The 13,318-nt window shown below is 37.2% G+C and overlaps 1 pseudogene; it reads right to left on the bottom strand.

Moving 5' to 3' along the window:
• Window positions 1–4,966: 4,966 nt before the first annotated feature.
• On the bottom strand, window positions 4,967–5,924 carry LOC133055557 (olfactory receptor 5D18-like; annotated as a pseudogene).
• Window positions 5,925–13,318: the final 7,394 nt, after the last annotated feature.

Below are 13,318 nucleotides of genomic sequence, written 5' to 3'. Positions count from 1 at the left end.
CTATGAACAAGATAATGTTGCCATTATGACATATGTGAATGAGTCTTATAAACTCTGCCCATTTTACACTCAAAGCTCCTTTCTGGAGGACGTAGGGTCTGAAGTCACAGCAGCATCCTACCAAATACCAAAAAGGGGTGGGAACAATGGGCCTCCTTTTCTGAGAATAATAGCAACTGCTCATACTTACTCACCACTTTCTATGTGTTAGGTACTGTTCTGAATACAACAATTAGCACATTTCATTTTAAGTACAGTTATATAGCTTTGTTAACACAGTGCCTGAGGCATAGGCAGTTGCCACTTGCACAAAGTCACTGATAGAATGAGTGCATATGTTGCATTTGGGTTTCAGCACCCACATGGCTCTGTGATGAAGAGCAAAGCTAATGGACGGTGCTGGATGCAGACCCTACTCATTGCAGAGACCATTTATGGGTCTGCCTGAAGGGTCTCCCCCAGGACCGCTGCTTCTCTGCCTGTGTAATCTTTTCCTAAACCAATAGATAGGGTTCGAACAATATGATGTGGTTTGTGCTCCTGGATATACCAAACATTTAAGAACTCCATGACTCTAAATAGTAGCAAGTAAATTGGTTTCCAAATTCTCAACAGCTTTCATGTGTTTCCCTAAACTTGATTCATCTGACAATTTCCTGAGATTGTGGAGTGTTTCTGCCTCTACATTCCACCCAGTACTTTCCCTATTCCTTTTGCTTCATTCTTTAACAGCAAAGCTTCCTGTTAGCCATTCACATTTTACTGTGGGAATTACCCCATTTAGAAAAGTAATAGCAAACTTCCAAAACATAAGAACACTGTGAAATATTTTTTTTTCCATGAAACCTGAAATTTGTTTGAATTAACATTTCAAGCCCATGGTATGACTTCCTGTTTCCCTCTAGATTATATAACTTTATTTTCTCAGAAAATAAGGGCATTGGGCATGTATTTTAGTCAATACAGTGATGTTTTGGTATTATATATAGTAAATTCATGATGATATCTCATTAGCATCATTTTGTGGTTGTTGTTGTTCTTAGTATACCCTGAAAGTGTTGCCACAAAATGCATCTCTCTGGAGAGAGTCTCATGGCAGAAAGACTAAAAAGACAGTATCATTTGCAGTGATATTTATATTATTTATCCAACCCACTCATAGAAAACTGTTTTGCATATCTATCTTAAAGACAAAGCAGAAACTTTTCTTAAAATTGATTTAAATATAAATATTTAATTGAAATTTAGTTCATAGGCATTGCCCATAAATTAAGTACTACAAATACTAAGATCTAAGTTTTTGATAAACTGTATTTATATCACATAAGATCATATTGTTTGAGCGACTCATTTCATCAAAAGATTCAATGACATCAACATTATGTTAAATTTTCTAAACTTTTTAATTGTACATTTTAACTGAGAAGCCTCCAAGCAGAAGGAAAGCAGAAATGCTTCATTGCTGTATGATAAGACTTGGGAAGGTGATTGTGGTAGCATCAGAAATTAAGAAAATCAGTTGTATTTGAAGATAGCACAACAAACTACTCCAAAACATATGAGTTAAAACAGCTGTTTATTGTATGGATCACTACTACGTAAGTCACTCAGGTAGTTCTGATGATCTGATCCAGAGGTGACTGATCTTCGCTGGTATGTTTGTGAAAGTCGCTCAGTCATGTCTGACTCTGCGATCCCATGAACTTCCCCATGTTTGCGATCCCATGGAATTATCCAGGCCAGAATACTGGAGAGGGTAGCCTTTCCCTCCAGGGGATCTTCCCAACCCAGGGATCAAACCCAGGTTTCCTGCACTGCAGTGGATTCTTTACGAGCTTAGCCAACAAGGGAAATCCAAGAATACTGGAGTGGGTAGCCTATCCCTTCTCCAGCGAATCTTCACGACCCAGGAATCAAACTGGAGTCCCCTGCATTGCAAGAAGATTCTTTATCAACTGAGCTATCAGGGAAGCTGGTATGTTTATGTGTGCTATTAGCTTGTCAGGCTTGGTGATCTAAGAGAGCTCATACTGACATTGCTACAGGGCCTTTCTTGTAACTGACACAATATGTCACTTCAAGAGCATTATATTAGCCAAAATCACTCACAAAAATAGCCTAAATTTAAAAAAAAATGGAGTAATTGATTTGACCATTTGATCAGAAGAAAAGAAAAACGTAGGCATGCCTAGTTAAGTGGAGAATTGGGATCATGCTTGCAATATATCATACAGGGTAAAAAAAAAAAAAAAAGAAAGAAAGAAAAGAAAAAGAAATCATTTTCAAAGACAGAATCTCCAAAAATTAACCTTAAGCAAACTGGAAGATAATCTAATTTTGTTTAAAGTATTACTTTAAAAAATTTGATGAAAGATCATTTAAAAAAATTAAATGAAAGATCGGCATGTCAGTACTATTCCAGCACAATTTCTGACAGAGTTTCTATTCTCATTTACCATTATTACTCCCAAATATGCTCAGCATTTTCATCTATTAAAAAGTTGGCATTGAGAAATTTGTTTAGACATATTGAGTAGAGAAGGAGAAGGGTGTTTTAAGTTATTCAAGAAAAAATGAGCTATTGATGTTAGAGAAATCTGATAGTTCTAATTTGCCTTATTGAATAGACCCTAATACTAATGATCAGGCTTCCCTGGGGGCTCAGCAGTGAAGAATCTGACTGCCATTGCAGGAGACATGGGTTCAACCCCTGTGTCTGGAAGGTCTCCTAGAGAAGGAAATGGCTATTTCCACTCCAGTATTCTTATCTGGAAGATCCTGTGGACAGAGGAGCCTGGTGGGCTACAGTCCAGGGGGTCACAAAAAGTCTGACATGACTTGGTCAGTAAACCACAACAACCACAACAACACTGATGGCTATCTGGTTTACATTTTATTTTGAATATAGTTACACAGGTTGTTAGTTTTCAAATCTTTGGGCAACTGCAAGCAACTTTTTTTTTTTTTTTTAAGCTGCAAGTTCAGTTGAGAAGGATAAACACATTATATTTAGGAGAAAAAAATAGCATGAAGAATTGATAATATTTTTGATGACTTCATAGGCAAAATAATAGAAAGTGAAAGTGGCTCCATTGTGTTTGACTCTTTGTGACCTCACGGACTATATAGTCCATGAAATTCTCCAGGCCAGAATGCTGGAGTTGGTAGCATTTCCCTTCTCCAGGGGATCTTCCCAATTCAGGGATCAAACCTAGGTCTTCTGCACTGCAGGCAGATTTTTTTTTTACCAGCTGAGCCACAAGTGAAGCCCAGAATAATAGAATGAAATGCCAATTTGGTAGTCATTTGTCATGCTTCCCTTTTGCATGTAAGATGTTCTGAGAATGAGTTCTCCATTTTTAAACCTCTGGTGGAGTTTATCATAGTTGTTCATGCTGCCATATTGGAGTTCTTTTGAAAACATATTCAGAATATAGACAGTGTCTTATCAGCTTTCCTTCATGCCAAGTAACCTGTATATACAATACAACCCAAATACTCCAACACACAGGCAAATATACACATGAGTTATACAGCATTCACTCAATATAAAAATTGTTGTGTCATTAGCACATTATTAATTCTGATCTCCTTGTTTGTCACGATTTAGTCTCCTGGATGAGACTCCTGCATTGAAATATGTCTCCTAAAACTCTGTCTCTTCAGTTATCCAAGAGAAGTCAACACAATACCTTCATAAAATTTATGAAGGACTTGAACATTTTTTCCCTTCTCAAATCCATTGTTATACTGTTTATCTAACTTATACAGTTGTCACTTTCTTAAGTATCCTCCTGTCACCACTGGATTTTCATTCCTTGAAGGATGAACACCATGTCTTATTTTAACTGTTTTTTGTGTTTTTATAAGACAAATGCATGTGCTAATTGAGAGCTTAGCTTTTTTCGGTATCAAAAAAAGAAGATGAAATTAAATTTATTAAGATTACACAAAGTTTGCCAAATGATATCTATATTGTATTTTAATCTATGTAATACAGTGATTTTGCCTAAGTTTCAGATAAAACTTTTAAAATTGAGAGATTGTTATTTTTTTCCCAGTAAGAGACAGAGTCGAGTTTAGTGTCTTTGAGTCAAAATTCACGTTCTTCAATTTTACAGCATTTATTTAACACTTTTTAAAAAACTTTTTATTTTGTATTCATATACAGCCTTTTTTTTTTCATTTATTTTTATTAGTTGGAGGCTAATTACTTTACAATATTGTAGTGGTTTTTGCCATACATTGACATGAATTAGTCATGGATTTACATGTGTTCCCCATCCTGAACCCCTCTTCCACATCCCTCCCCATCCCATCCCTCTGGGTCATCTCAGTGTACCAGCCCTGAGCACTTGTCCCATGCATCTAACAATGGAATATTACTCAGCCATTAAAAAGAATACATTTGAATCAGTTCTAATGAGATGGATGAATCTGGAACCCATTATACAGAGTGAAGTAAGCCAGAAAGATAAACACCAATGCAGTATACTAACACATATATATGGAATTTATAAAGATAGTAATGATAACCCTATATGTAATATGGAAAAAGAGACACAGATGTATAGAACAGATTTTTGGACTCTATGGGAGGAGGCGAGGATGGGATGATCTGAGAGAATAGCATTGAAACAGATATAGCCTTTTAACAATGTTGTGATAATTTCAGGTGAAAAGTAAAGACTCAGACATATATATACATGTATCCTTTCACCCACAGACACTCCTCCCATCCAGGCTGCCTCATAACATTGAGAAGAGTTTGATGTGCTATACAGTAAATCCTTGTTGGCTATCCATTTTAAATATAAGATTGCTCATATCCATCCCAAACACCCTAACTATCCCTTCCCCCCATCCTTCCCCAAGCCTACCATTCACAAATTTTACAGCATTCACTCTTCATTAACCTAAATGTATCTTTAAAAACCAACCTCTGTAGAAACACCATATTTACATATCAAGGAAAAACTCTACTATTATAATAATGCTCAATAAGAAACAATTTAGAGCCCATGATCTATGAGAATGTGTCCTTGGCATTCTTATTTCTCAGACTGTAGATCAGGGGATTCAACATGGGGATGACCACCGTGTAAAATGCAGACACCACTTTGACTGTGTGCCTGGAGTTTGTGGAGCTGGACACACAGCAGAGGAAGAGGATGATGCCGTGGAAGATGCTGATGGCGGTCAGGTGCAAGGTGCAGGTGGAGAAGGCTTTGCGGTGACCACAGGCTGAAGGCATTTTGAGGATGGTGACAATAATAAACACATAAGACAGGAGAATGATGAAGAGTGTGCTTAGCTCACTAAAGGTGGATAAGATAAAAAGCAGCAACTGGTTGAGATAAGTATCAGAGCAAGAGAGGGAAAGCAGGGAGGAGGACTCACAGAAGAAGTGATTGATTGTGTTGATAATTTGCTAACAGAACATGTGAATGTCAAGGAGTAGGTTGCTCCCCAGGCATAAGATCCAACCACTAACTTCACACAGAGTCTTGGGGACATGGACACCATGTAGAGCAGAGGGTTGCAGATGGCCACGAAGCAGTCATAGGCCATCACAGCAAATAAAAAGGACTCAATCACCACAATGGTACAAAAGAAAAAGTATTGCATTATACATGCTGCAAATGAAACAGTTCTGTCTTCTACCATGAGATCCATCATGGTCTTGGGAGCAATGATGGAGGAATAACAAAAGTCTGCAAAGGAGAGGTGGCTGAGGAAAAAGTACATTCGAGTGTGCAGTTTGGGGTTAATTTTGATGATTACAATCATCCAAGATTCCCTACCACAGTGACACTGTCGATGGCCAAGTATGTCAAGAAGAGGGGGACTTGCAACTCTGGGTAATTGGAGAAGCCCAGAAGAGTGAACACGGCCCCACTTTTATTTCTCTCTGCTAGAAACATGGTTTCTGTTTGTCAGAGTCTGAATCAGTCCTAGCAACAAAAATATTAGAGAAAATGAGGATGTAAGACCCTTGGTTAACTACTTCTTACCAAGACTTGTAGATGAAACAAAATATCTCTTTTAGAATCTCTCCCTTTGTTTTTTCTCATGCAAGATATGCTAAATGTCTAAAATTTTAAGCAAGATAACCATTTAAAATTTTCTTTAAGTAACACAATTATTGAACTTGTTTTGTTCTCAGTTATAAATTTTAATACTAAGAAATATTGATATGAGATTTAAAGAATTATTTTAAATGATTAAAAGGTTATTTTTTTAAAGAAGACATACAGATGGCTAACAAACACATGAAAAGATGCTCAACATCACTCATTATTAGAGAAATGCAAATCAAAACCACAATGAGGTACCATTACACGCCAGTCAGGATGGCTGCTATCCAAAAGTCTACAAGCAATAAATGCTGGAGAGGGTGTGGAGAAAAGGGAACCCTCTTACACTGTTGGTGGGAATGCAAACTAGTACAGCCGCTATGGAAAACAGTGTGGAGATTTCTTAAAAAACTGGAAATAGAACTGCCATATGACCCAGCAATCCCACTTCTGGGCATACACACTGAGGAAACCAGATCTGAAAGAGACACGTGCACCCCAATGTTCATCGCAGCACTGTTTATAATAGCCAGGACATGGAAGCAACCTAGATGCCCATCAGCAGATGAATGGATAAGGAAGCTGTGGTAATATACACCATGGAATATTACTCAGCCATTAAAAAGAATTCATTTGAACCAGTCCTAATAAGATGGATGAAGCTGGAGCCCATTATACAGAGTGAAGTAAGCCAGAAAGATAAAGAACATTACAGCATACTAACACATATATATGGAATTTAGAAAGGTGATAACGATAACCCTATATGCAAAACAGAAAAAGAGACACAGAAATACAGAACAGACTTTTGAACTCTGTGGGAGAATGTGAGGGTGGGATATTTCAAAAGAACAGCATGTATAATATCTATGGTGAAACAGATCACCAGCCCAGGTGGGATGCATGAGACAAGTGCTCCAGCCTGGTGCACTGGGAAGACCCAGAGGAATCGGGTGGAGAGGGAGGTGGGAGGGGGGATCGGGATTGGGAATACATGTAAATCCATGGCTGATTCATATCAATGTATGACAAAACCCACTGGAAAAAAAAATAATAAAATAATAATAAAAAAAATAAAGTCTAGAAATGATTAAAAAAAAAAGTTGTAGTGGATTTTATTAATATGTAAAAATGAAGGTTCAAGGAAACCAAAGAGTACTCAGAATACACAGGTAAAGGATGAGGTTTATTTTAGAAAATTCAGTTAGCTTGTTACTGAGCAAAGAATAAGGAAGCGACAATCACATGTATATAGACAGTTATGTTCCTCCAACTAATATAAATAAACGGAAAAAAAGGTCATTTTAAATGAAATCCTCCCACAATGCTTTTAGGTCTCCTTGAATATTATAAATTCATAAAAGATTAACCTAGCCTAGAACTATACCTGATTATTTCAGTCCTGCAACTAATAGCAAAAGTGAGAAATTTCTAAATTAATTTACCATCACAAGTTTACAATGTGACTTTAAGAATGACACCTCTTATCATTTAAGTCAGTGTCTTTATTGTTAATTCCACATAACACTGTAACATTTATTTTTGTTTCTGACTTAGTAAATCTATTGTTAAAATAAACCTTAATTATTATTATTTTTTTTCAGACAGTGTTCTTCTCAACTCAAGGAAGCCTGATTATCAATCCCACCTTGCCACTTGAGGAATAATAACAGTGAACAAATAAAGTTAATCCAGTCTACGTCTTTATTCAAGACTTGACAAAACAGAAGGCAGAGATTCTTGACTTTCCTTATAATATGGAAATAAGGGCAATATACACCTTAATGTCTGGAATCCTGATTCTGACTCCCACAAATTTTCTATTCCTCTACAATAGGCTCTGGTCTATGTTCAAAGTGTCAAAATTAAGATATTCACTTTATTTATGATCATACTTCCAATTAAACACCAACTACAAGTGGCTCAGATGGTAAAGACTCTACATGCAATGTAGGAGAACCAGGTTTAATTTCTGGGGTTGTCAGGTCCCCTGGAGAAGGAAATGGCAACCCACTCCAGTATTCATGCCTGGAGAAATCCCAAGGACAGAGAAGCCTGACAGACTACAGTACATGGGGTCGCAAAGAGTCGGACATGACTGAATGACTAAGACTCATGTCCGATTTAATGACACTAGAGGGCTTCCCTGGTGTTTCAGATGGTAAAGTGTCTGCCTGCAGTGCAAGAGATTCGGGTTCGATCCCTGGGTTGGGAAGACCCCCTGGAGAAGGAAATGGCAACCCACTCCAGTATTCTTGCCTGGAAAATTGCATGGACTGAGGAGCCTGGTAGGCTACAGTCCATGGGATCACAGAGTAGGACACGACTGAGCGACTTCACTTTCACTTTCAGAGATTTTAAATCTATGGAAAAGTGTCCAGTGAAAGTGTACATAAGACAAAGCCTTACCAGAAAGCAGCAACAAGATGTGATGAGAAAGAATTTAAGAAAGTTTTCTTTCCCAGGAAGAATAAGTTACTTTACTAAAGTTTATAACTTAGAAACATAGGATATTTAGTATGTTCCTATAAAGGACAAAGATAAAACACTTGAGGTGGTAGTACACTGTGAAGACATTTCATGAGGAAACAGTAAGAGCAAATAATTATATTTCTCTAATTGGTGACGATTAGGAACCAGGAACTTTCTCTATCATTTCTGGCAAGGTTCTCTCTAGTCCCATAGCTCAAGAAACAGATTTCAGATGATTCAGCATGAAGATGTCAGATCATATGCAAAACTGAAATACTTAAGACTCCTATCTCTTCTTAAATTCATAAATTTGAATGTTGAAGACAAACTTGGAAGACAATCTATCACAAATCCAGATATTCTAACTATAGCTAATTTGTTTAAGCCACTACAAAATTAGTTTTAAACTAAAATTATATTCCATGCAATGGTTCTTGTGACCCAAATATTATTTTTAAGTTATTGGTGAGTTTTCTTTCTTTTCTTTTCTTTTTTTTAATTTAGGAAATAGGACAGCTAATATTGCCTGAATAATTTTTCTTCTCTGTTTTGTTATCAATTTTGCTCTTAAGTCTGCTTTGTAACCTTAATCAAAAATAGAGCCATTTACTCTTTCTTCACTGGTGTTTGTTTAACCTCTGCTTATTTTTTGTTGTTGTTTGTTTGTTTAAATAATTGTCTTTTTTTTTTTCCACTTTGACTACTCCTTTAAAAAACTGTAGAAGCAAGACAATGCACCTTCCTCAAATGCTCAGAGCTCTTCTAGCCCCCCATTCCAGGCACTTGCTTGTGTTCAGTCACTCAGTTGTGTCTGACTCTGTTGTGACCCCCATGTCCTGCTGGCAGGGCTCTTTTGTTCATTTATTCCAGGATAGAATACTGGAGCTGATGGCATTTCCTACACCAGAGGACCATCCTGACCCAGGGATCAACCCAGTCTCCTGCATCTCCTGGATTGGCAGGCAGATTCTTTACCACTACTACCCCTGGGAAGCCCTATTGTTTCATTCAGTTCAGTTCAGGCCCTCAGTCATGTCTGACTCTTTGCAACTCCATGGACTTCAGCACAGTGTGCCAGGCTTCTGTATCCATCACCAACTCTGGGAGCTTCCTCAAAGTCAAGTCCATCTAATTGGTGATGCTGTCCAACCACCTCATCCCCTGTCATCCCCTTCTCCTCCTGCCTTAAATCTTTCCAAACATCAGGGTCTTTTCCAGTGAGTCAGTTCTTTGCATCAGGTGGCCAGAACATTGGATCTTCAGCTTCAGCATCAGTTATCCAATGACTATTCAGGACTGATTTCCTTTAGGATTGACTGGTTGGATCTCTTTGCAGTCCAAAGGACTCTCAAGAGTATTCTCCAACACCACAGTTCAAAAGCATCAATTCTTCTGTGCTCAGCCTTCTTTATGGTCCAACTCTCATTTCCATACACAGCTGTGGAGAAAACAATAGCTTCTGTTTTTCTAAACAGCCTCTTGACTAAACTGAAAGAGGACAGTGAAAAAAGTTGGTTTAAAACTCAACATTCAGAAAACTGTGATCATGACATTCAGTCCCATCACTTCATAGCAAATAGATAGGGAAACAAAGGAAACCATGACGGGCTTTATTTTCTTGGGCTCCAAAATCACTGCAGATGGTGACCACAGCCATGAAATTAAAAGACGCTTGCTTCTTGGAAGAAAAGCTCTGACCAACCAACAGCATATTGAAAAGCAGAGGCATTACTTTGCCCTGTTGTTTGTGGGGCTATAATTCAGGGGCTCAGTTGGTCCAGCTCTAATACAAAGCTCTGGAGACTGAGTGCATGCCCTCTTCCTTTACAGTTCTTATTGGTAGCTTTTACGTTAACTCAGTATTACACAAAGACTCTCTATGTCTAAAGGGTAAATTTCCCCACACGCTTTTTTTTCCTATATACCCTACATGGAGAATAATATTAATCTTTCTTTAGAATATTTTCAAATTTTATTTTTAATTGCAGGGGATATATAATATAACCCCTCCCCCTTGAACCTCCCCCCCTCCCTTCCATGGCACCTCCTAGGTCGTCACATAGTGTCAGGCTGAGCTCCTGAGTTACACAGCATCTTCCCACGAGCTGTCTATTGTACATACTTGCTGATGGGTGAAAGTAGGATCTCTCTTGTTTGGGAGTGGTGGATATATTATTATATCTAGAGTCACAACCCATGGGGCATAAACCCTAGAGACTGTTGCCTCATTCTCTTAGAGCCTTGAAATAATTAAAATTAATCACAATTCCCTGATGCAATTATTTCTTGCATTCTAGAAATATTTTCTTGTGTTCTGGAGCAATGTTAGGGGCATTTCACATGAACATTTGTAGGTTAAAGTCACTTCTCTCAGATGCTTCATCACTCTGATATGGTTTTACAGTTAACAAAATTATGTAACTACAGAAGTCATCATTATCAAATATTAATTGAATGATATAGTATACCAGTCATAATCCTGTTTCTCCATACTTTTAGTCTAACATATGGGAGAAGTATGAAGATCCACCTTTAGTATCACCATGATTCATTGAGAGTTAAAGCAGAGATATTTACAAAGTTAAATATTAAGTTTGGAAAATGATCTGATCCCTTTAAAATAAATGTTCTGTTCGATTGCACCATCACATCCATTCCATTAATTACTTTTGTTTATTGAATTATTGAAATAACACATATTCATTGAAGAAAGCATGGACTATAGAATGTAAATAAGAAACATGAACACACTAGAGATAATTGATATCAACTGCATTTCGAATCTCACATTCAAGTTTAGTAAACATGAGTAACACTACCTGAAGTAAAAGATAAAGGTGAGCATCTCCAGTGGTGCAGTGTGGGCATCACTTATCCCCTGACATTATGTGATGAGAAACTTCACCTCTGTAATATTCTTTCCCCAAAATCTCTACTCCAGTCTTAACATGAGAAAATTATTAGGCAAAGCCATATTTGCAAGCATTCTACAGGATACCTCAGCACTCTTTAAAATTATTGAAGCCAAAAAGTAAAAATAAAATAAAATAATATTCAAAACCTGTCACAGTTTCACCATAGATAGTATACATGCTGTTCTTTTGAAATATCCCACCCTCACAGATCACCAGCCCAGGTGGGATGCATGAGACAAGTGCTCCAGCCTGGTGCACTGGGAGGACTCGGGGGAATCGGGTGGAGAGGGAGGTGGGAGCGGGGATCGGGATGGGGAATATGTGTAAATCCATGGCTGATTCATATCAATGTATGACAAAACCCACTGAAATGTTGCGAAGTGATTGGCCTCCAACTAATAAAAAAAAAGAAAAGATTAAAAAAAATAATAATAAAAAAAAGAAATTGAACAAAAAAAAAAAAAGAAAAAAAAAAACCTGTCACAGGACAGGTCGGACATTTGGGAGACATGATGACAATACAGTGTGGTACCTGGATTGGGTCCAAGAAAATAGAGAGAGAATTAATGGGAAAAAACTGATGGAATCCAAGTAAAATTTAGATTTTAGTGATCATATTGTACTAATATTTCTTTTTTATTTTTATTTTATTGTGAAAGAACATTTCACATAAGACCTACCCAATTAAGATAGTTTAGGTGTAAAATACAGTTTTGTTGACTACAGATGTGATTTTTGTACAGTGCATATTTAGAACTCATTCATCTAGCTTAAATGACATTTTATGCCCTTTGATTGGTAATGTCCCATTGTTCTCTCCTCTTGCCTGTGACATCTATCACTCCACTTTATGACTCCATGAACATATAAGTGGAGTCATACATTATTTGTCTTTCTGTGACTGATATATTTCACTAAGCATACTGTCATCCATGTGGTAAACATTGCAAAATTTCCATCTTTTTAAAAGGGTGAATTGTATTCCATTTTATCTGCATGCCACTTTTTCTTTATTCACTTTTTGGTCCATTTAGGTTATTTCTACTTCTTGGCTATTGTGAATAGCTCTGCAATGAACACAAGAATGCTTCAGAATCATGATTTTAATTCTTTTGGATAAAATTCAGAAGCAGGATTACTGGGTCATATATTTAATTTTAATATTGTGAAAAACTACCATACTATTTCACAGCATCTGCATGATTTTACATAACAGAAACAGTGTAAAAGGGTTTCAGTTTTCCATATGTTTACCAACACTCACTTATTTTTAGTTTTGTTTTCTGATGATTGTCATCCTGACAAGTGTGACTTGATCTCATTGTGGTTTTGATTTTCCTCTTCCTGATGCTTAGTGGCACTGAATATGTTTTCTCATTTTAATATACTTACTGGCCATTTGCATATCAGAAAAAATCTAAATCTTGTGTTTAGATAACTTTTTTTCCATTTATTTTTATTAGTTGGAGGCTAATTTCTTTACAATATTGTAGTGGTTGTTGTCATATATTGACATGAATCAGCCACGGATTTACATGTATTCCCCATCCCAATCCCCCCTCCCACCTCCCTCTCTACCCGATCCCTCTGGGTCTTCCCAGTGCACCAGGCCCGAGCACTTGTCTCATGCACCCAACCTGGGCTGGTGATCTGTTTCACTATAGATAATATACATGTTTCGATGCTGTTCTCTCGAAACATCCCACCCTCGCCTTCTCCCACAGAGTCCAAAAGTCTGTTCTGTACATCTGTGTCTCTTTTTCTGTTTTGCATATAGGGTTATCATTACCATCTTTCTAAATTCCATATATATGTGTTAGTATACTGTGTTGGTGTTTATCTTTCTGGCTTACT

The sequence above is a fragment of the Dama dama genome, chromosome 5 (assembly GCF_033118175.1).
Source record: "Dama dama isolate Ldn47 chromosome 5, ASM3311817v1, whole genome shotgun sequence".
NCBI classification, from domain to species: Eukaryota; Metazoa; Chordata; class Mammalia; order Artiodactyla; family Cervidae; genus Dama; species Dama dama.
The sequence above is the reverse complement of the archived record's forward strand: the minus strand, read 5'-3'. Positions and strand labels throughout refer to the sequence as shown.